Source organism: Nesoenas mayeri, assembly GCF_963082525.1.
Source record: "Nesoenas mayeri genome assembly, chromosome: 15".
Taxonomy (NCBI): domain Eukaryota; kingdom Metazoa; phylum Chordata; class Aves; order Columbiformes; family Columbidae; genus Nesoenas; species Nesoenas mayeri.
In genome coordinates, this window is record NC_137559.1 from 17,012,645 (window position 1) to 17,035,697 (window position 23,053).

Consider the following 23,053-nt stretch of genomic DNA (forward strand, 5'->3'; position numbering starts at 1 on the left):
GCTCCAGGATTTTGGAATACTTTGTAATTGTCACTTATTTCATGTGCTCGCTCTTTCTTGACATAAGAGCAAGAACTTCAGATATATGCAGAGTTACCTCAAACTAAGCATAAACCCTTCTATGTTTTTCATAGGAAGTCCTTAATATCTACCTAACTGGGAGCTACTTTCTTGCACTGGGAATACACTCCCTGGCAATATATGCACTGATTTTTCTTAATTTGCAATTGCATACACTTTTTCCTAAGGTTTTCTGCATTTTTCTATACTTACCCTTTCCAAACTTCCTCTCTCAAATACTGTTCCTAATATCCTCTTCCACAGCTGGCTAGCAACCTAATCAAGAATAAGACATAACTGATACATATATTTGTCAATAATATTTCTTGCTTCTCTTTTTTTAAATTTCCAGTTTATTTTAAGTTCAGCTTCAAACCACGAAAATAATATCCCTGATCTGCAAGATGAAGGGGGAGAGTTAAACATCAAGAATCTTTCTTGATGTTTATCAGTTAAAAGTGACCCAACTGCTAACAGCAAGTTTGGTGAAGCTACTCGTGTAATTGCTGGGTAGATCTCTTGTAAACTGGGGTTGCTTTTGTCTGTTTATTTTTAAATCAAGGTTCAAGTTCTAACATGTATGGATTTGAAAGGCCGGGTGCTCCATCTGGTACAGAGTGATGGCAAAGACACAATTTGGTAACAGAAAAAGAGCCTTTAAATCCTCCTGCCCCCCTTGTTTCAGTTGTTACAGGTGCGTTGTGAACAACGCACTTTCTGTACAGCTCACAGAGCGGGACACTCTTGGCGCTGTAGGGAGCGCTGGTCGGAGCCGCGGGACGATCCTCACGCAGCGGGGCCGGAGCGGGAATGTGCAGGTCACAGCGCAGTGCAGAGAGCCCGCGGGACGGGTCCTGTCCGCACCAAACCCCAACCGACGCCTGGAGATGTTCGAGCCAGTCGCGTGCACACCTGGTGGTGAGCAGCCTGGACAGCCAGCCCTCCAGAGAGGGAAGGTGTCCCAGCCAAGGCTCCAACTGCAGCAATCCATCTGCTGTGTTATAGTTTGTATGCCTGTTACAGGAAAATGGGGCTTGTTAAATATTAGCATTGTGCTGCACATCGCTAGCTGACAGAAGTCATCATCAAGATTTTAGTTTTTGCTTTAATAGTTCCTTGACAGAAGGTTTGAATGATCAAATACTAAGTTATCTGAATTTTTTCCATAAAGTGTTACTGATATTCAAATCTACTGCATTTTTCTTTCTCAACTCCATCAGCTTCTTCAGGATCCCTGACATATGTCTGGCGGCTTGAATAACACATGCATTATTAACCAAATAGAGGAATTTCAGCTGATACCCACCAGGAATCTCTGACTTTCCTTCACTCTTTACCAGCTTTGCCGATAGCGTGTAACATGACACATCCGCGTTTGCACTTGCACACAGGGGATCTGTGGTGTGGGTAACACGAGCCTGCACATCTTCAGTGTCCACAGCTCGGAAAATGACCCTGACAGAGTAGGCTGAGCCCAGCCCCGCTGCTATTTATAAACTGTTTGTTTAATTGGTGGACTGCACCAAGAATAAATAATGAGGTAATTCTGAAGATCATTCCCAGAACAGTCAGCTGGGATTGTCTCTGCAAGTCAGAGCTATCTCCTCCCCAGGGTTTGGTTAGGTTTGGTTTTTAAAGGGTTTCATTATCTCAAGGTGAACAGCTTCTACCTCAATGCAATTTTAGGAACAGTACGTTATTTCAAGAATGAAGCGTTCTGCATGGGAGGGTTTGAATTGTTCAGTGAATGTTAAAATTATTAGAAGTTCAAATCCTGACACGGGATCACAGATTCTAACAGGGTTGGAGATGAAGTTCAAATCCTGACACGGGATCACAGATTCTAACAGGGTTGGAGATGAAGTTCAAATCCTGACATGGGATCACAGATTCTAACAGGGCTGGACATGAAGTTCCTTCCATGCAAAATGGAAAAATGAAAAAGCTTTCAGGTACTTAAGCAGTTTCAGCCAATAAGGGAAGGCTGCCAGCACATGTTTTTCCAAGCTGTTGTACAGACCTTATTTACCTCGAGTAACAACCTGCACTTACTGCACTAGCTATTACATCATTATTTAGCAGTTCTTACAATGTACCTTTTAGGAGCCAAGAATCTTTCTTCAAATGCAGGCAAATAATCCATACACCAGACTATTCTAACTGTAAAAAAAAATAAAGGCAAGAAAATAAATTCAAATGCCAGTAAACAAGATTATTGTCAAATAAACTCGACATTAAATTAGATTTACAGTTATTTACAAAGTAGCAGCTTAGATTCTAGCTCTATTTCATTTTATGAGAGTACATTGTAAGAGTAATCAACCTAAGAAGAATGGTTGTTTCCCAGGCCTTATTGCTTGTAAAGGTTAAACTTACTTCTGTGACTGTGCTTATTAACATCTGCTCTGGCTTTCAAGCTTTCCATTAACATGGAGACAGCACAAAATTGTTGGTAACACTGAAGGATTTCCCATAGATACCAAAATTTAATTCATTTATATTAAAATAGCATTCAAATACCTATATAGGTTTCCAACAGATCATATATATAGCTGGGACTCACTCTACCCATTCTATGTAACAGGTGATATCACTCCACAATGTATTCCTGTATCGGAATACTTGCTCATCAAGCAAAAGGCTCTTTTATACAGTGCATTCTTTCAGAAATTTTAAATGGTAATTACTTTTATTAGTGCCTATTTACACCTTGGTAAATACTCTTCTACTTTCTTTGTAAAAAGGGTTATCTTTTCTGTTTGTTCCAATGGATTTTTGTGCCACTGAGGCACACAAGGAGGGAGGGAGGAACTTCTAAGCTCTGAAAACTCAAGTCCTAAAACATGCTTTCATTAAGTAATAAGCATAATCAATATACGATGACAGTCTTTACCAAAAACCTGATTCGCCCTGAAGTTTTCTCAGCTCTGTGTGTGGGGAGAATGGGTCTCCCTCCTCACGTGAAGGTGCTTTGCTTCAGGGCTGAGAGGAAACAAAGAGAACATAACTTTTCTAAATAACTCCCTCACTACGTTGTGTCAAAACTACATTTTAAAAGTTGCAATTTACCCGGTGAAGAGCAGAAACATCCCAGGAAAGACTTTTTACCACCTGTAAGGCAAGATTTCATCTGCTGGAATGTACCAATCGAATACGAACACAAATCACCGCTTCCTTAACTATTTATGCAAGTTGATTTTTCAGCTGGGTATAAGATGCTTGTATTTTAAGCCTGCCAAGTTGATTAATGACTCGGTCAACGTAAGTCTTGGTTCACACGGAAAGCATCTGCAGATAAATAAACCAAACACTACTGGCCAATTTATAACATTGTACTTGTGCTTCCACTCTGTGCATGCTGAATGATGGCAGCAGCAAGTGAATCAAACGGGGACTTCACAGCTTCCCAAACACCACAATCTGAGAATATTTCATTAGAAATATTTATAAAATAAATTTCTCAATCTGGGATCTGATTAATTTCCTATGGAAAGCCAAACTTAGAAGTAAAAACAACCCTGTGCTCTTTGAAAGCATAAAAACAAAAAGACAGATGCAGTCACGCTGCTGTGGCCCCGGTGTGAGGAGCTGCGGAGCAGTCACAGCAGGGTGGGTGGCAAAGGGTCCTGGCTGAGACAAGTGTGTGCTCAGTAAAACCGCCGTGTGCAGAACGGGCCGTGCGTGGCGTCCCGCTCCGCAGGGCCCAGCACGCGAGCGCCGCCGGAGCCTGAGCCGACTCACGGCGGCATCAGCGGGAGCGTGGGTGACAATAAAACTGGGTTACACGACCGAGCCAGTCACACCCTCCTAATCACAAGGAACAAGCAGAACAGATCCATGAAAAGGATTGTGCTTACAAGGTAGGATGAGCATGAATAATTAATTTTCAGGGAGTGCAAAATGATGTGATCACCTTCAGATTTTCCCCATCTGTTGCTAAGCAGCATTCCTTAGTCACAAGCTTTGACTTACAAAATGAACAGCAGCCTCCGCACATTTTGCTATTTTTACATTTTAAACTGTTTTTTTGCCAAGCTTTCGTTATAACTATATTTCAAAATGCTCTGGAACCAAGTAAGATGATCCCGAGATCTCTGCATCCCTTGGGAAAAGGTCTCAGCCACCCCTGGGACAGGCGGCCATGGGCTCCCCAGGCTCCAAGCAGGAATTAGCAGTGTCCACCTCCCACGTACCACAGTAAGAGCTTTCTGCCTCCACATGAGGAACTGAACCTGCATCATGAAAAAGGCAAAAATTCCATACATTTGGTTTTGTATATTCACCATCACTTCCAATCTGCACAAACAAAATCCCAGAATTTTTCCCATGGTGGTGGAGAATTAATTGTATTAATTCTCTCAGGCTGTACTAAGGACACTGTTCCAAGGATCAGACACCCATTCGATGTTCTGGGCATGCTGACAAAAATTAAAATTAAATCAACTACCTCTCTGTGTGACAAATTATCTCTTTCATTTAATTAGAAGTAAAGGGCTGGCTGCCAGTGTTCCAAAACGAATACCAAACATCCCCACTGCAAGCAGCCCCTCCTCAAATGCTTTGATGTATGACTAGAAATTTCAGAAATCCTCATTTTTGAAGACCAAGAGAAGCAATTGAGAAAGTGTTCAGGATCTTCAACAAACTGAGGGCTACTGACAACCCACACTTAGCTCCCATGTCTGCAGTTTAAGCACATTACCCTGGTAACCCAGTTAAAGTGTGGATTGACCATCGGCTCAATCTTCTTTGACATTCACGCCAAGAAGAAACGGCAAAGCAGAATGCCATTGGCAGTCCTGTGGAGTGCACGGCTTGGAGCAGAACATGCCTTCCAAGGAGAGAAAAGACATATTCAATAGTTACAGCATCTCTTTTCCTACATTTCTACAGAAAAGGCAGAAGGTTTTTGCAGGATCTGCTAATCCAGCACCTCCTGTTTGTGCAGAGCTGCAGAACCACGGCTGAGCAGGGAAGGACGGTGGCCTCTGCACCCGACCAACAACAGCCAGAAAAGTCCAATGCGAGCAAAACGGATCAATGCAGGGGATACGGCACCCCGTAGGAAGATATACCTGAAAAAATGGAAGCTGCTAGGAGGATTAGAGGAAAGAAAGAATGGAAAGATTTGGATAAACTATATAGCCAGACTACAGCTGGCAGATTGTAACAAACCATTTTCTTGAGCCATACTTGACTATTGGTTTCTGGTTTTTAGGTGATAACGTAACATTTATATAGTAAAACAAAAACTCAGTTCAGAAAATATAAGAAAAAACTGTGCATGGTAATCTTTCAAACACTACAGATACACCTTCTATTCAGGTATATACAGAAAAAGCTAGCCAGAGAAAAAGTTTAGGCAATCGAGTTATAATTAATGGCAATGACTGCTTCTTAGACAAAACACTGTTATAATGACCTGCGCATTAATATCACCATTGAAAGCAGATCAAGCACAGACTCCAGTATTTCTCATAGGTTAAGAAAAGGCTCCAGAATAGCATTCTAGTTGTATTTATTTCTACTCTTCGAATTTCAGAAGATTATAAATATTTTTAGTTTTCCAGAAACAAAGATATTCAATGAACGTTTGCCTTTACTGTTTGCTGGTTGGTTTGTTTGCTCTTTTAGCTGGAGAAAGTAAAAACATAGGTTCTAAGCTTTTAACCTTAGCATCATCGACATTCAACCATCAAACACAAATTAGAAAATGGAATTTAAATGCCACTGGTAAATATCTATTTCTTGCAACAGACTATTCAGGTTTCAGTGCAAGACTGAATTTACAATTAATAGAAATAACTGACGTTTGTTAGTGCCACAACTTAATGTAATAAAAGACAGCGTTCATGAGTTATAGTTATTTTCTCAGATGTAACCCTAAGTGTATTACTGTTTTCTTCTACAAGAACTCACTGATGCCCTCCGGTGAGCTCTGTTCAATAAGGTCTGCACCACTACATCTGGCAATGGACAGTAAAGCTGTCTGCAGGATCCCTGCTTCCAGACATCGAGTCGCCTCCGTATCATCACTGGGCTGGAATCACTGTGGGTTTCTCTAGAGAATACAGAAAAATTACGGCAGAGATAAAGTCAGCCTCCTGTTTCTGTAACATGGCTGTTTCAAATTATTAATGATTTATATACTTATTTGAACTTACTAATTTAACCAGTTATCGGGTGGGAAGATTTTGTATTTTTTTTGTTTTATTCTTAGCTAGGATGCTGAAAAAGTCTGTCTTTTTTGTTTCAATTTCCTTGTCATACAGAAATAAGAACTGGCACTGTGGTTTCCACTAAAAGTCCATCTAGACCAGCATCCTCCGTCCAAGAGCAGCCACAACGGGACACATCAACATTCCCACTCTTTGGTTCCTGTTGGACTCCAGGAGTTGTTCCTCTGTGGGAGAATCCCCTTCGGAACCATGCTGCGATTCCATAAGAGCCTTTGGAACAGGAGTGCGAAAAGCTTGTTCAAATCCAAATGACTGTATCACCAAGTCATCTTCTCCACTTCCCCCTCAGTTATTTCAAACAACTTGAAGAGACCTTTGGAGAAAGCTCTTTGGAGAAATAAGTCATTTTTACATTGCATAGCATGTTTTGTCAATCTTATTTTGATCTCAGACCTTTAAGGAATATATTGGAATATAATAATTACTATTATATGACACTAATAGAAGCCATAATTCTCATCCCAGTTTCAAAATAGTTTACTCACTTGTAAACTAACTGCACTACTATTCTGTAATCCTGCAAGTTCCACAGCAAAATTGTGATATTAACTCAATGAATCCTACCAAGAAGTGAAAGAGCCCCCATCAAATACGTAGTTGACACTTGGCTTTGGCAGCCAAGGCTGATAATTGCATTTATTTTTCTGCAGGTAGTCCAAATCTTTGAGGATATACTTGCCTAAAATGATGAAGGAGCACAGATGACAGATATCTGCAAAAGCTAAGATATCCCCTACTTGCAGACATACTTAAGGAGAAATGTCTTTCTTTGGAAAGTGAAAATATCTGCAATATTACTAGAAAGTTTCCTCTATATCTTCTCTTTCCCTTTGGCTTGGACATGACCAACATTTTCTAACAAACAATTTCTGCAGTCATATTTGTTCCTTTGTGGAGTGTGAAGAAAAATACCTGGAGCAGTGGACAAGTATTACAGAATGCTTTTCTCAGCATTTGAATTTAATAACGTGTAATTAAACTTCTTAAAAGTTAATCATTCAATAAACATTGAGCAAAATCCCTCATACCCTATGTACTAATTGCAGCCTCAACAGAAAAAAGCAAAGTAGTTCAACTGGTGCTCCTGGGTGAAGGCAGATTTGCAGAAATTATCTGTAACTCTTGATTTGTAATCTCATGTCCAGAAATGTATGTGAATACATTCTTTTTAGTGCTTCAGAGAAGGTACATTTCCAACATGTTCTAAAGCAGCATTTAAAAAATTCTTAACAGCTCCAAGACATTACTGCGCTTGTGAATAACAAAAAATAAATAAAAATACTTATGTTTAATATATTTCATTTCCATGGTGCTTCTGTTTGTAGAGAGGTGTAACTGTGATACACTCCATCTGAGTGGGTGCCAATTGTGGTTGGCAAGGCAACCTCTGAATAAAAGCTCATCTCTGAAATAGCATAAATTTGGCTGTGTTTTAAATGAAGTGCTTCAGTTATTTGTGTTAGCAGATACAGACTTCAAGTGCTTTCTTGAGACGGATGTTACGAATACCTCACAATGCCTGAAGATTAGGATAATGAAAAAAACACTTCTTCAAAATGTACACTAATATTTTTCTTAATTCTTCACTAGAGCTTACAGAGAATGTGGCTTTATTGGGTGGTGCATATGAGCTTCCTCTCCAGAAAGCCAATGTGATTTTTGTATAGAGTTATCAAATACTTATAGAGCAGGAAAAAAAACTAGACGAGAAGACCTGCAGAACACAGGCACTGTGAGACAATCTTTCTATAAACAAAGCACCAAGTCATTATTGACAATTAGTAAATCAGGTGGGCTGGCTATTGCATTAACAGCACTGAAATTCCATGTTCATATCATGCTCTATATATGGGCAGGAGGGACACCGTGGTATTCTTAACATTTCTGGACAACAGTGTCTTCTCTTTATCAATCTATACATGGGCTTGCTGGTCTAGGGGACATGTACTAAAGCCTCTAGTATGCTTGAGAAAAAGAACTCATGGAAGGATTTTGGAATAAATGTCTTCATGGTGTAATATATAAGATTTTTACAGGTATATCTCAGACAAGAACACTGATGATTTTACTGCTACTGCTTGTTTGATATGACTTTGACATGTAAGACCACACAAAAGTGCATGGGTGAATTTGATAATTCTTGGGCTCATTTAAAATTAATTACAGAATATTTTTATTGTGTTTTAAATAATTGTCTTTACTAACAAATCTGAACACAGTGTTTATATCTCTAGAACAATCAAATTTGTCATATAAAGCCTGTACTAGAACTGAAAAGCATCTGCAGTTTCTGAATAATTTCTAAAAAATGTTTGGCATTGTTTCATTAAATAAGCAGTTCTTCCCTAAAATATGCAGCTTACAACTGCATGATGAAATACATATTTGTTACAAATCACAACAAATATTTTTATTTGTGCCTTAATTTGGATATGAAAACGCTGCCATTGTGTCTCCGCTCTCCATGCTCAGCAGTTGCCGCAGCAGGATGGGTCTGGAGCGGCAGAGCTGGCTCCGTGTTGGGCTCCAGCAGGACCAGCCCCGCTCCTGCCACCCCTGCTGCTCCACTCACCAGAGACCAGAGCTCCATCATTGCTGGGGACAAACGCTGCGGCTCTGGAGGAACGTTTCCGTCATGAGAAGGAAGAGTTGTACGCGTTCATGCCCAGCACAGGACAGGTGGTGCCCAGGAAGAAGAGCTATTGTGTGGAGCTGGACAATTTTCACCAAGGGATTTTAGAGGAGAAACTGTTTCCAAGTAGTTATTTGCTGCTTTAAATGTGTCCTCCTTTGCACTGGCTACTATCACCACGTTGCTTTAAAAAGCACAAATACCTTCAAGAAATTACTGTCAACTGCTTAATCTCAACCTTTTAACACATCATTGTCTCTGATACTTTCTTTTTGGTTTAGATTTTTAGTATCCTATACTATGGAAGGTATTCCATAGTATGAACCACATCTATGCCCTTCTACTCAATTAACTGACAATAATTTAATACACACGGCAGTTGAAATAACCGGAATAATCCAGACTGCATTGTGACAGTTAAGAGATTTTGCACCTCCTGCACCATGTTCTTGTACATGCTCGTTTTCCCATATTCCACACACTCTGTACAGGGTTGATCTGCATGTCTGCGATACTTGAGTTATTTCAATGCTCATGCACAAGACAGAAAAATGATTTATATGCTATTGTCACCTGAAATCCCAGCTAAGCTTTTTACATTTCTGGTTTTTAAATGTGTTGGCTAATCTGAAGGCAAAGAAGGTGGAGAGGCAGACTGAACTCTGTCAACATAATCTCTCTGTGGCAAAAGGGTGTCTTGTGTTTTTAGGAAAACAGAAAATAAAGAATTCTTTGTGAATGGAAACCATTCCAAGACAATTAATACAGCAAATATTTGAGTTATTCAGTGCATTTGAAGGAGAAAAAAGGCATCACATAATTTCTTTGGCATAATTATCTGACATGTCCTCTTCAGTACCATTCACACCCAAAATTCTTGGCTAGAATTACATTATAAATCAGTTTTCCCCAATTACTTCTGGGTTTGCGAGCACTATTGAATTTGTAGGTGAGGATTGTTTTATTGTTGTTTAATTATTAATTTTTCTACAACTCTATAGACCAACTTTCAACTCCCAAAACATTAAAAAAAAAAAAAGTTGTTATAGGAGAGGGCAGCACCAAATACTTGGTCGTTTTGAAGGATAATACATGTTCCAGGCGTGGTCATTGGGATGACTTGATGAAGCCTCCTTGATTTGTCCTTAGAGAGTACATGTAGAAAGTAGAAATGTGGCTATCTTGGGTTGAATCCCTGTTTTGTGTTAAAACACAGATACTGCTGAAGAAGAACCTGTTTGTAAATGCTTTTAATTACTTTATCCATGTAAAAAGGCCTTGAACTAAAGGTATTGCAATAGCTGTTCCACTGCACTGTTCTCTGTGACTGCAGTCTCACTCACTTCCCTGTTACATGCATCTCCGTTACTTTTTCTGGTTTTGTTAACAGCAAAAGCTGTTTGGTCTTATGTAATAATTTGTCCTGAATTTAGAGTATCATTTATCTCAGTTTGAGAAAATGATGTTTGGACACAATAGGCATCCACTGAATTAATATGTTTACAATTCCTCTGCCTTAGCTTCGATAGTTTTAAGACCTTCTCTGGATAAAGTAATGGCAAAGCAAGACTAAGATCTTAATCTCTGTGCCATTATACAGCTTTTTTCCATTTTCTTAGAAATCTGAAATTTCCAATAAAAATTGGTTTTATTCAATTGCACTTTAACTGTTTCATAATCCCGATTTGATTAATTAAATCCTACTTGGTAAATTGAATACTTAGAATCACAGAACGGTTTGGGTTGAAGGGCCCTTCCCAGCTCCCCCAGTGCCCCCCCTGCCATGAGCAGGGACATCTTCACCAGCTCAGGTTGCTCAGAGCCCCGTCCAGGGGGTGCATCTCACCAGAGCGGAGCAGAATCCCCCTCCACCTCGTCATGTTGCTCATTATGTTGCTTTGGATGCAGCCCAAGATAAGGTTGGCTTCCTGGGCTGCAAGTGCACATTGCTGGCTCATGTTGAGCTTCTTGTCAACCAACCACCCCAGGTCCTTCTCCTCAGGGCTGCTCTCAACCCATTTTCTGCCCAGTCTGCATTTGTACTTGGGATTGCGCTGGCCCATGTGCAAGGCCTTGCACTTGGCTTTGCTGAGCTTCACACGGGCCCACCCCCCAAGCCTGTCAAGGTCCCTCTGGGTGGATCCCTCCCCTCCAGCCTGCTCATGTATCCAATCCATGTCTCTCCAATTTGGAGACAAGGACGTCATGGAGGACAGTGCCAAACAATGTCAGTTGCTCTGCCCATATCCACCAACACTGTAACCTCCTCACAGGCCACCAAATTTGTCAGGCACAATCTGCCTACAAACTATTTGTAGTTGTTCACATTTCTGGTTTTAACAGCAGACTCACATCTGAACTATTTTATTTGAAGGATACCGGAAATAAATCTGGAGCAAATTACAAGTTTTAATGAGATCTTTACATAGTTCATTGGTAGGTTTTCAGGTCATTGCTGGTTTTAGTTTGTTTCTGAAATGGGATAAGATTTGATTAGCTAAATGTAATCTAGAGGAATGTAAGAGATATGCAGCATGTTTTAAAAAGGAAAACCAATAATATCACTTCCAGCACATCTAAATAATTTGAACAGGTAATTCTTTAGATGGCAAAGCATTAGTTTATAATGAAGCACATCAGAATGTTGTTCAGCATCTCAAAACCATCAGAAATTTAAAACTGACTTATTTTGTTTTAATGAATGTATGTGTCCCATTTGCCTGTGCTATCACTGATAGACAAACACGCTGAAAAACTCTTTGGAGCAGGGAACTGGCTTTGCTTTGTTCCCACGTACCGTAAGCGGGTTGTAGCCTCCTGGCAAGCTCCGGGACACCAGCAATTTGCAAATAATAAAGGAGCTGTATCAGATCATTGCACTGAGCACAGCTCAGTTCTTGATCTGTGAGCTGAAAACAACACAAAACAGAGCTGCATAATTGTGGGCCTAACGCGGCGTACGTATGGAACAGGACTAGCTCCCTATTCCTAAAAATCCATTTGTTAGTAAGATATTGGCTGCTGTGAGCACAATGTTGCACAACACCTGCAACAGACTAACTACAGTGTGCGTACATACTCGTTCCTGCTTGCAGAATAAACGCATTTTTCTGTTGCACATTGTCAAGCATGCATCTTCAGGTTTCTAACACCTTTTGTTTCTGCTGATTGGTTTGATGTTTGATCCAGTTCAGTTGCATTTACAGCTAAGCCTGAAGGGAAAATCCATGACTTATGACTCCCATCTTGGTTACGTGTGTTCTGCGCGGCCCGAGCTGAAGCCGTAACTCTGAGTTCTGCCCCGGCCGCCCTGGCCAGAGCTGCGGGAGCCGCCCGGGGAGCGCTGCTCCCTCAGCCCCGCCGGCCCTGCGCCCGCCCCGCCCCGGCCAGGTGTGCCCGGAGAGACGAGGTACCTGAGAGCGGGCAGCGGAGAGCGGGGCGAGGGGCCGCGGTGAGGGAGCGGGGCGGTCGGCTCAGCTCGGCCCTGGGAGGGACCCGGGGAGCGGTTTGGGGTCCCCGCCTGGGGCGGCGCAGGGAGCGGCACCGGCGCGCTCCCCCTCAGCCGCCGCTCCGCGCGGGACCCGAGGGGCGCGAGTACCCGGATGCAGCCGCCCCGCCCCCCGCCCCTTCCCGCCTCCTCCCACACGCGCGAGGCTGCACAGTGCCCGCGCGCGCGGCCTCCCGCCCGCGGCCCAACCGCCGGGCGCGCGCCCGAGGGCGGTCTCGGCCGCGGAGCTCGCGAGAGGACGCGTCCGCGGCGGCGGCGGCGGCGGCGAGCTGGGCGCGAGCGGTGAGCGGGGCGGGCGCGGGGGGCGGACGGGGCCGCCGCTCGGCCCGGCTCGGCTCCCGCGCGCGGGGCCGCGGGGGAGCGCGCGTCACGTGGCGGGCGGGGCGGTGGCGGCGCCCCCGGCGCGCGGAGGGTGACCCCGGGCTCGCGGCGGCGGCGCTGAGGCGCGTCCGGCCCCGCGGTGCCGCCGCACGGCCCGGCCCGGCCCGGCCCAGCCCGGCCCGCTCCGCCTGCCACAGCCATCTTACCGAGGCTGCGACGTGCGGGAGCGCCGCACGGGCCCCGCGCCAGGAGGGGCGGCCAACGTGCGGTGGGGGCCGGGAGCGGCGGCCGCCCCCTCCCTGACAGGGTCCCCGCGGGGCCGGCTGCCGGGGATGCGGTGGCACTGCTGGCGGCGGCGCTGTCACCTCAGCCCCGCGGGGCTTCTCTGCCCCCGGCCCCGCGGGGCCGCGCAGGTGGGCCCGGCCCGGAGCGGCACCGGTGCCGGTCCCCGCACGGTGCCGGTCCCCGCACGGTGCCGGTCCCCGCACGGTGCCGGTCCCCGCACGGTGCCGGTTCCCGCACGGTGCCGGGCTGTGTCTCCCGGGAGCGCTGCCCGGCTCGGCCGGCTCACACTGATGGGTTTTCCTGCTGGTGCATTGCGGTCACTGATTTATTTTTTTTAATTATTATTTTTTGGTGAGGCACACGAACCCGTGGGCGAGGTGCGGGGCCTGCGGGGGGAGGGGCGGGGCTGCGGGGCCCGGCCCTGCAATCCGTGCGTTGCTTTTCCCTGTTGGGCGCAAAGTCAACACCTCTGGCCCCGCTCCCCTAAATCGTGCAGCCACAGAGCAGGTTCACTTGCTGCTGAAAGCGCAGCTGCACTAGGAGCAGGGGCTGCTGAAAGATTTGTTTGGTTTTTTTTGTGGAATACACAGATTGTAGCTGGCACTTGGTTAATCAGCTTCGTGTGTAAAATAACGATGGTGCGCACAGATCTGTGTGTCAGCCGCAGGTAATGGGTGAAGTGGGATGGATGAAGCGGGTGGGACGAAGGCAGGAGGTGCAGAGCTCGTGCCAGCAAGTGCGTTTGTCTTTATTCCGTTTGCGCGGGTTTGTGCTGGTTTCTGAGGTCGCAGCGCAGAAATCTGCAGTCGGGCTGTCAGTGCCGTCCAGAGGACACTGGGACTGCACGGCTGCGGCAGGGAATAGAGCTGGAACGAAAACTGCAGGATTGAAAAGTGAAGAATTTGTTTAATCACGAAGTAAATATCAGAAAGTTATCTTTCCAGGCATATTTCACAAGCAGCACCGTGAAATCTTGCAACTTTGCTGTCAATGTGTCTGAAAGATTTAGGCTCGCATCAGTCACCTCCTAAGAAAAAAAGCAGCTTACGCTGTGTTGAGTACAGCGTGTTCTGGAGTTGGTGTTTATGGGAAGGTGATTACGCTTCTTCCTCACACTACCTCTTTACCATGGAAAGATGCCCAGGTTTTGAATTAATTGATGTTTTAAAGCTCTCAACAGAGGTGCAGCTGGCATTTCATAAGATTATTTTCTTAATGTGTGATGTTTTATTTAGTTCCTTCCTGAAGTTTTCTTTCCTGTGTAATGAGTTAGGGCAAAGGATGGTTTTGTGGTGTAACTTAAAACTTGACAGAGTGCTGTCTGATAGTCACACCAGTAATTAAGAAAATAAAAACATCGGAAAGTCCTTAGGGTGTTATTGGAAATGCAGAACAACTTCCACCGTTTGGCTGTACTTGGAGAAATGTAGAACACTGGACTTAATGATACAGGAGATTTTTTAGGAGCAGTCATACAGTAACATGAAAATTGCCTTAATATTTATTAATATTGAATTGTGGGATTCTATTGAATGAGTTATAAAAAAGCTTTAAGGGAGGTTAATAGACAGATACTCAGACAAATTTAGTGTTTATTTGTGTAAAATATTCAATAAGTTGGAGCCCTTGCTTGTTAACGTAGAAATCAAATGAGATAATTGATGAAATTATGGATTGGTATGGTATTGGATAGGTAATGTACCTAGTTGTGGTGGGGGTGGTGTTTTTTAAACAGTGTTTAGATAACTGATTAAATAATTGGAAGAAAGAGGGAATACCTTTTATTGTGGGCCATTTCTTTTTTAGGCCTTTTTGGCATTTCCGTCCTGTAACTTCTTCCTCGTGTGTTTTGATTTGTTTTTTACCTCTTTAATTTTTGACCTCTTTCACTAGTATGTATAGAAACCATAAGTCAGTGTCAGCCTTTAGGCATGCAGACCTTGAAAAGAAAAAGAGGAAACCCATAGCTACTGGGATTCATCTCTCAGAACAAAAGCAACATTGTGTGGCTGAGCAATGTATGGGACCTTTTAGGATGACACCTATGGGTTCAAAGCCAGAACTGGAAAAACCCATTAATGTTGTGTGAAATGGCATTTAATAAATGCCAGCCTTAAAGATGCCTGTGATTTAAAAACAAAACCAAAAAAAAACCCCAACAAAACAAACAAAACCAACCACCACAAACTTTTCAGTTTAGTGTGCAGTTTCCATTGACAATCAGATGTGTCTGTGTATGCATGTATGTACACACATACTCTAGAATATACTAATAATTGAAATGTATCAACAAATGGAACAAATATGCTTTGACTTGTCATCATAGTAAAAAGCCAAAATGTGGCTGTGAGCAGTTTCCTTTTCCTTTATAAAGGTTCCTTCGTATTTGAATCTCTCAAAAACTGAAATATATTTCTGTTATGAAATGAAGTTGTAGTTCATAGATGTAATTGGCACTTAAACTTCCCAGTGTGGAGACATGCCCGCTGCCAGGAGCCATGTGAGCTGGGACTGCCCCTGTGTGCTGTAGGTGAGTTCAAAGGAGGGGACAGTGCACCTTTACCACTGTTATTCTTGCTAGAGGTATCTAGAAACACAAATAATTAGTGTGTTAGCATCTATCATATACTCGGATTCTAAAAAATAAGCTCATAGCAAATTGAAATGAGTTTAAGAATTTTAACCTAATAAAGTACTCTAACATCACAAAACTGCAGAAATTGAGAAGGAGCAACTTGTATTCTGGAGGTGTTAATTTCTTAGGTGGAATAGAATATGTGACTTTTAAAATCAAGAATCCTTGTTGCATATTTGTGATTTTTGTTTTTTCCTGTCTTTCCAATTGCCTAGAAATGTGCTGAAACAGACACTACAGAAGGAGGCCAGAGATACAAGGTAAGTGTTGTATCTTAAAACATTTAAAACTTTCTGAATACAGGTTTTTGTAAAGTTGCTGTTTTTTAGTGAGCAGTGTATCGCTTTAAATTGCACTGGTTTTATAATCCTGTTAAAATGGAAGGTTTTCCAAGAGAGATGTTCTCATACAAACAGGAATTTGGGGCTCTGTAGTACCTATGTTACATAACCAAAGAGCAAGTTATTGTGATGTTTTTGCTTTGCCATTTGATGTGAATGTTTTTAATCACCTCTTAGAATTTTGTCTTAAATATTCTTATGTTGATTAAATGATATTTTCTCTTTTTCAAAGGACTATCATGCTTGCAAGCCTTCACAGATTGTGTTAGACTTGTTCTAAACGTTAGTATTTTTGGTATTGGTAGGTGAAACTTTGGCCTCTATAGCACTTTGGTTCTTTGTAGCAGTGCTTCTGCAGTGCCCCAGGCCGGTACCAGCACAATGCCAGAGCACAGCCCAGCGCGTCCACAGGACCCCCAGACACAGTGTGCTGGATTCGGGAAATCCAGTTAGAGATGAGGAACAGAAGCTTCTTTCTTGAAGGGAGTAGCCAGGAGAGTTTAATGACTGCTGACAGAATTCTTTTTCAGGAGATATTGGGAAGGGACTCAAACAGCTTAGTGAAATAAGGAACTGGGGTTATGTTCACGAAAATGTTCTGGTTTGGAACTGTGTGCCTCTGATGTTCAGCTGGTAGTGAAACCGTGAAAATTCTGTTTCTGCCTCTGCTGTATGGGAACATAGCGGAAGAATGGCGAGGAGGTTGGTTAAATGTAAATACACTCAAGTGATTTGCAGCTGTCTGTAGAAAAACCACATTCATCACACTAATTGTTTTACTGACCTTGTGTGCTTGACGAGTAGAACCTCTGTGTTCGATAACATAGGTCTGTGAGAAACTCCAGGCAGCTTATCACCTTGTCCGGGATTCCTGCTTTGTTGTGAGAAAGAGCAGGAGGCTGCGCTTGCTTGAAGCCTCGAAATACAGGCGAGCTCAGCAGGCCCGGGATCTTCTACCGGGGCTGAATTGCTGCAGCGCCCGCGTCCCCACTGGTGTCACCTCTGCCTGGGAGCTCAGGTGCTACTTCAGAGACCCCCCAGTAGAGAGGTAACTAAAATAAAACTTGCTCTTTGCAAATGAATTCGTGGCCTCTGGCTTTTCTTGTGAGATGCCTGCGTATGTGTTCACACCTGCCCATCTTTTATATGGGGAAAAGAGCCTTGCTGAGGGGGCAGGAGGGGTTGTTTTATTTTCAGAATAACTGAGACAGCCCATCAAGCTTAAAGGCTCCTTGCTAATTTCTCCTGAGGCCCCTGTAAGGTGAAGCAAACAGAGCATTGGCTCCACCGCTACAGAATCGCCCAGGCACTGTGCACAGCTTGCGTGCTGAGAACTGCTCCAGAGAGCAGAGGACAGCACCATATACAAAATTTCCTGGATACACACAGCAGGTGAGTGGTATCTGGAGCACCGATGTGTTCCAATAAACCCCAGAACTGTAGTGTTAGGCAAAAAAATTAGCACTGGAAACACTTAATGATGGGGGAGCTTCCTTTAACCTGGAGGGAACGGGTGTTTTAGGGCTGCATTCAGGCTATGTGAAGGTTTGATTAGACTTGGCAAAATCCAGTTCACTTCATGTCCTGCTTTAGCACACCTGCAACCTTTGTTTCTTACTGTGAATATATCTACTACTTTTTTAGAAGTATGCCTTAAAAAAAAATAGTTAAACAACTAGAATTAAACCTGTTTGCACTTGACAACCATGAAAGTTTTATGTTTGCTTCTTTAAAGGAAATTATTCTGTGCTGCATTGCGCACAGCGAACCAGTGCTTCTGGCATTGTTTCTTAAGCATTTTTATCACCCGGAGTTCAAGGGCCTAAATTGCATAATATTAATAACTTTTTCAAACTTTTCTTGTGCGGTGGAGATTGACAGCTGCTGGAAAACCACGCGTCAGTGTTGCTGAGGCTCTGCTGGAGCCACAGCCACAAAAATCTTCCATATCCTGAAACTCCAAAGCAGATGCACATTACAGAATTTATTAAAGTGCTCAGAATACTGTTATTAAATCCAGATGTTAATATAAGAGTTTTGCGTTTGTGCAATAAACTGAGTCTCTGTGATTGTTGACTCAATAGACAGTGTTTTAAGATTTCATATTTGGGTACTTGGCTAAAGCCACTAATTAAATGTTTGAAAACTTTCTTAAACCTGGGCATGGCGCCAAAAGCAACAACGTGAGAGAGGAGTCGTAGTTAAGCTCATTTTTGATCTTCACACCAACTCGTGAAACACAAATGAACAGAACACTGTTTTTCTACTCTTCTCAAACAGTGAATTTACTAGATAATTAGCCCTGATTTCTATGCCTGAAAAGGATGGACCATTGTATCTTTATATTCATATTTAGTTTCTAATGTTAGAAGTCTGCTAGAAGGCCAGGGAACAGTTGTTGAAATTCTAGAGACATTAAAATTAGTTTGTCAGTCATTCTCTATGATAAATATAAAAGAGTTAGCTCCTAAAAATTCAGCAGAGAAACTCATTAAAATAGAGTTCAAGTTGTTAGTGTATTCCAGCAAAGTCCACTTAATACCCGTAAATGGTTCTTATATCTCATGAAGTGGCAAGTTCGTCTGTTTCCTGTGAAAAAAAAACATAGGTGAGACACAGAATTCCAGCTACTGCCACTGTGGCGAATTACACTGCTGGAACAATCCCTAATTTCGTTCCCGTTTTTTGAAAATGAAATGTGGTCTTTGGTAAAGTTGTAATCCAGCAAAGCTGTGAGCATGTGTTTATGAGACTCAGTGGGCTGCACAAAGTTGAACACATGCTTAAAGCCTTTCAGGATTTAGAACCACATGTTAGTAAATCTGTAGGAAAGTAATAGTTGTGACTTAACATAAGCAAAGCAATCTGTGAATGTCACTGCGGTGGATGTATTCCTGCGTGCACCACAGTGCTCTAAGTGCACTAAGGGTGTAGTTGATCTCTTTTTCATTGATAGGTGTTGAGTGTAAATTGTGGATTATGGTCGTAGTAAGTATTTATACTTAAATCTTATCTGAGAGAACACACCACCCTTGTTTAGTGTTTTAAAGCGCTGTGTAAGTTGGATGTATCATCAATCATTTAGTATGTTGTGAATTAGGCATCTTTTCTTGCGTGTTTCGATCCTGTGGGTGACTTTGGAAGTGGGAAAGCACAGGGGTGTTTGTGCATTTAGAACCTGTCTGGGTGGTACTCAGGCCTCGGAACATGGATTTTGAAAAGGGAGCTTGCTGAATATGCTGAGCTGACTATACAGAAATTAACAGGATCTTTATGTTCATTATGGTTCATCTGAATTGTACCGCTTGCGTATTATTTGAGGAGTTTTTGAATGGACGAATAAATCTCTGAACTATTTTGGAGCGTTTGTTTTTTCTTTGTCATATCATGTTACTTGGTAGGTTATTTTTTTAATATTTTCTCTTTTCAAAAAATAGTCTTAGAAATATCTTTCCTTGGGAAAAAACAACTCAAGACAGGTCACCAAAAGATATTTGCTATGAAATTAAAAGCAAAATTGACAGTGAAGTGTCAATGGCAGTTCTCATTTATAAGTTTTTCATTATGACGAAAGTGGTGGGGTTTTTAGTAAAACTGCAGAATTAAATGCCCGTACTCCAGAGGAGTAGATGAACTCATACTGATGGATGTATTTTTGCAGACCTAGAAGCTTTTTTCAGTTAAGAAATCTAAAACTTAAATATAACTTGCAAGTAGTGAAGGTGCTGATAATACTTGATCTCACTGAATACCAAGGAGTTGCACCAACAGCAAAGTCAATCAGTTAATAGGTTGGTTATTTGCAACTTACCATTATTTCTTTTAAAATTTCCAATTTTTCTGTAGTTTGGTTTGTATGGTTTAGGTAAATATTGAGAATAATCACAACTTCATCACACAACTGTGCGTGAAGTTGTAGGAATGGCTGTAAACCTCTCAATTTCTAGCTAGGTCATTCGGCACTGTAATCTCATTTGGAAATTCTGAACAGCAGAAGCGTTTTAGTATGTGGTTTATGAGGGTAGTGCTGACTTACTGTGTTTCTAATAAATAATTCAGGAGCAGTTACTACTTTATTATACAGTAGTATTTCTGAATTTGTATGGGTTATTTGCAGTAGCACTTCTTTATGTTCATGTCAAATAATACAGCAGTGCTCAAATACTTTCCCTTGGTGTAAGGTGACGGGTTTACCGAGCAAATGCTGTCTGCTTCTGCACAGTGGTTTTATGGTTATAGGAATTACAAATCTTCTGATGTGAATCAAGCTTTAAATAATTTGCCACACATCCGTAGACAGTTTCAACCAGCTTACTTTGCTTCTCTGACCAAGAGAGTGCTGGTGATTCCTGGGCTGGGATCAGCGCGGTGAGCGAGGCAAACGGCGCTGGCTTCACCATCCCACTGCTCCTTTACCAGCTTCTGGAAAATATGCCTGGTTTTAAAAACTTGTCACGTGGGACTGAGGAAACAAGTGGAATCTCTGGGAAAGGGTGAAATGCAGGTGGGAACAACCTCCTTCAGCCAGAGCTGCGTCTGTCTGCCCCGAGAACGTTCTGAGCGGAGGTGGAACAAACGGGACGTGTGAACTGGGGGATGGATAGGACACTGGAAGGTACTTTCCTTTCTGCAGACTGAGCCAGATTGATAGTTGACGGGAGGCTCTTGAACACGGGCACAGTTCTGAACCTGCTGTTCCTCAGATTTGGGGCAGTACCGGGCCAGAAGAGGGAGTTTGGTAGCATCCTGTGGCTGTGGGTTCCTGGCATGTGCAGGCGGGTGAGCGCTGGACAGAGAGCGCACAGAGCAGCCGGCAGGGCTGGGGGTTCACCGGGACACGGAGCACTGGGAACACAGAGTGCAGGGAGAAGGAAAGCAGGTGCTGCAGTGACCTGGGCAGGAAACGAACTGGGGTCTGATGCCACGAAAGAAGTAATGAAAATAAGCTGAGAGAAAAGTAGGAACTTGGGCTGTACTAATTAGATCTTAGCAGATAATATTTAATTAATATATTGTTTTTATCAGTAGTCTTCCAACAGGGTTTCTAATAGAAATTTGTGGTATTTCTTAGCAAAAATAATCTGAATACTGTTAAAAAAAGGCATCTTTGAGGAAAGAGGGGCATTGCTTAGATTTTTCAGGTTTGTTTGTTGTTTTGTTGTTTGTTTTTTTTCTGATTTATTCATGATTAAATACATTTTGTGTTTTAATGTTAGTAAATGGATCTAACCCAAGTATTTGAAACATACTTACCCTAATAAATTACATTTGATAACTGTTAAATGATGGAAGTGTCTTAATATCAGAGTGTATTTTCTGTTCTGCTGCTGAAGACCAAAATTGTCTAGTATACCAATAAAATTAAAATTATTATGTAGGAGAGAAATAATGGCTTGAAGTATTTTTAGGCTCATGGGTTTGTAAATTGACTGTTACTCTAGTTTTGAGCTGTTCATGAAAGAAATGCTCAGTGAGAGCTGGTTCATTAGCATGACGCAGAAGGCTATTAACAAAATATAATGAAAACTGTTTTAGCCTGTGTTTGAAGGATGTTTCTGTCTCACTGAAGCTCATGAAGTTCACTCCACATTTGAAGCACCTTTTCAGCTGAGAGAACTGCCATGTGGATCAGGTGGCATGCGTTGCGTTTTGGTGGCTACTGTCTTTGCACCCCGGCCACGTTTGCTGGGGCTCAGGACACTCAGCACCGGTGCTGCTGGTCGAGCTCTCAGGGTGATGCTCAGAACCACAGCCTGGCTGGTGACAAACCTCTGCACACAGGTGGCTTCCATCCCGCACAGCCCCAGGTGGCTTCATGCTTCTAACAGGTGCCCTTGGACCTCATTAGTCTGTAACTGTGGTTTAATTTCTCTAAACTTTTGAAGTAGATACTCTAGTGGTGGCAGGTGACCTATGTTGAACTAAGGAATAACCTTTAGCAGGAGCTGGTTAAGCTTTTTACTAACGAGGCAGTGATGCAGGAGCTTTCTGTATTACAGGGATGTCAAACTCGTTGTCACTGGGGCCACATCAGCCTCACAGAGGACATTTGTACAGTCCACATTGATCCCTTTGAAGGCAACCGCTGGTGTGGCCCCGGTGACAATGAGTCTGACGTCCCTGCTACCTTAGTGTATCAGACTTAGTAATGGTCCTTTTTAATTCAGAAATAGCCTGTTCTTTTAATTGGGGTGTTGTGGGAGTGGTTACAGACAGTCTGTTTTTTTACACTCATCATATCACTGTTAAATTGATTCTTTGTGTTAATTACTGTAATCATAAATTTCTAAATATAATTTTCTTTCAAGGTGTTCTTTGGGAATAATTAGTCTTAACTGATTGAAGGAAATAATTTGTTGCAGTCAAGCTTCCTCTCTTTTAAGTCTCCACATGTGAAATTTATCTTTCAATACAAGAGGCCTTTTTTTCTGTGTTGATCAATTTCGTGTTGAGTGGTTCTTGAGATCTGAAGTATTTCTGAAGGCCCTTATGTTTCTTTCTTGATCAGGTTACTGCCATTTCTGCATGAAGACAAGACTATTGTCTCTCCTTTATAATGAAGGGAGATAAAAATGATTTATTTTTTTTTTTTAATAAGTGGAAGGTCTAATGGCTTTTTTGCTTCAAGTTGCATTAGGAGAAAAATTCCAAGAAATACAAAATGTAGCTGTGTCACAGCTGTTAAGTGCAGCAGTTTGTGCAGACATCTACTGTAAGCAATTCTATGGTTTCCATCTCTCTCTTTTTTATTTATTTATTGTTAAACAAGCAGCTTTGTAGGGAATGAAATAGTGGACCACACAATAGTTTAACAGATAAGGCTGCTTTGAAAGTGGCTTCAGGCAACATAAACTCGCCTGACCCGGAGTTTCTGCCCCATTAGTCTTCAGCTAATTTCAGTGTGGAAAATGGGATTCAAGTTCATTTTAGCTTTGGAGATCGTGAGAAATTGGTTCTTAAAGCACTGAGGGCATGTACTGTGGATTATAGCATTAAACTGTGTAGAACACTAGCGTTTTCAGGCACTGTACT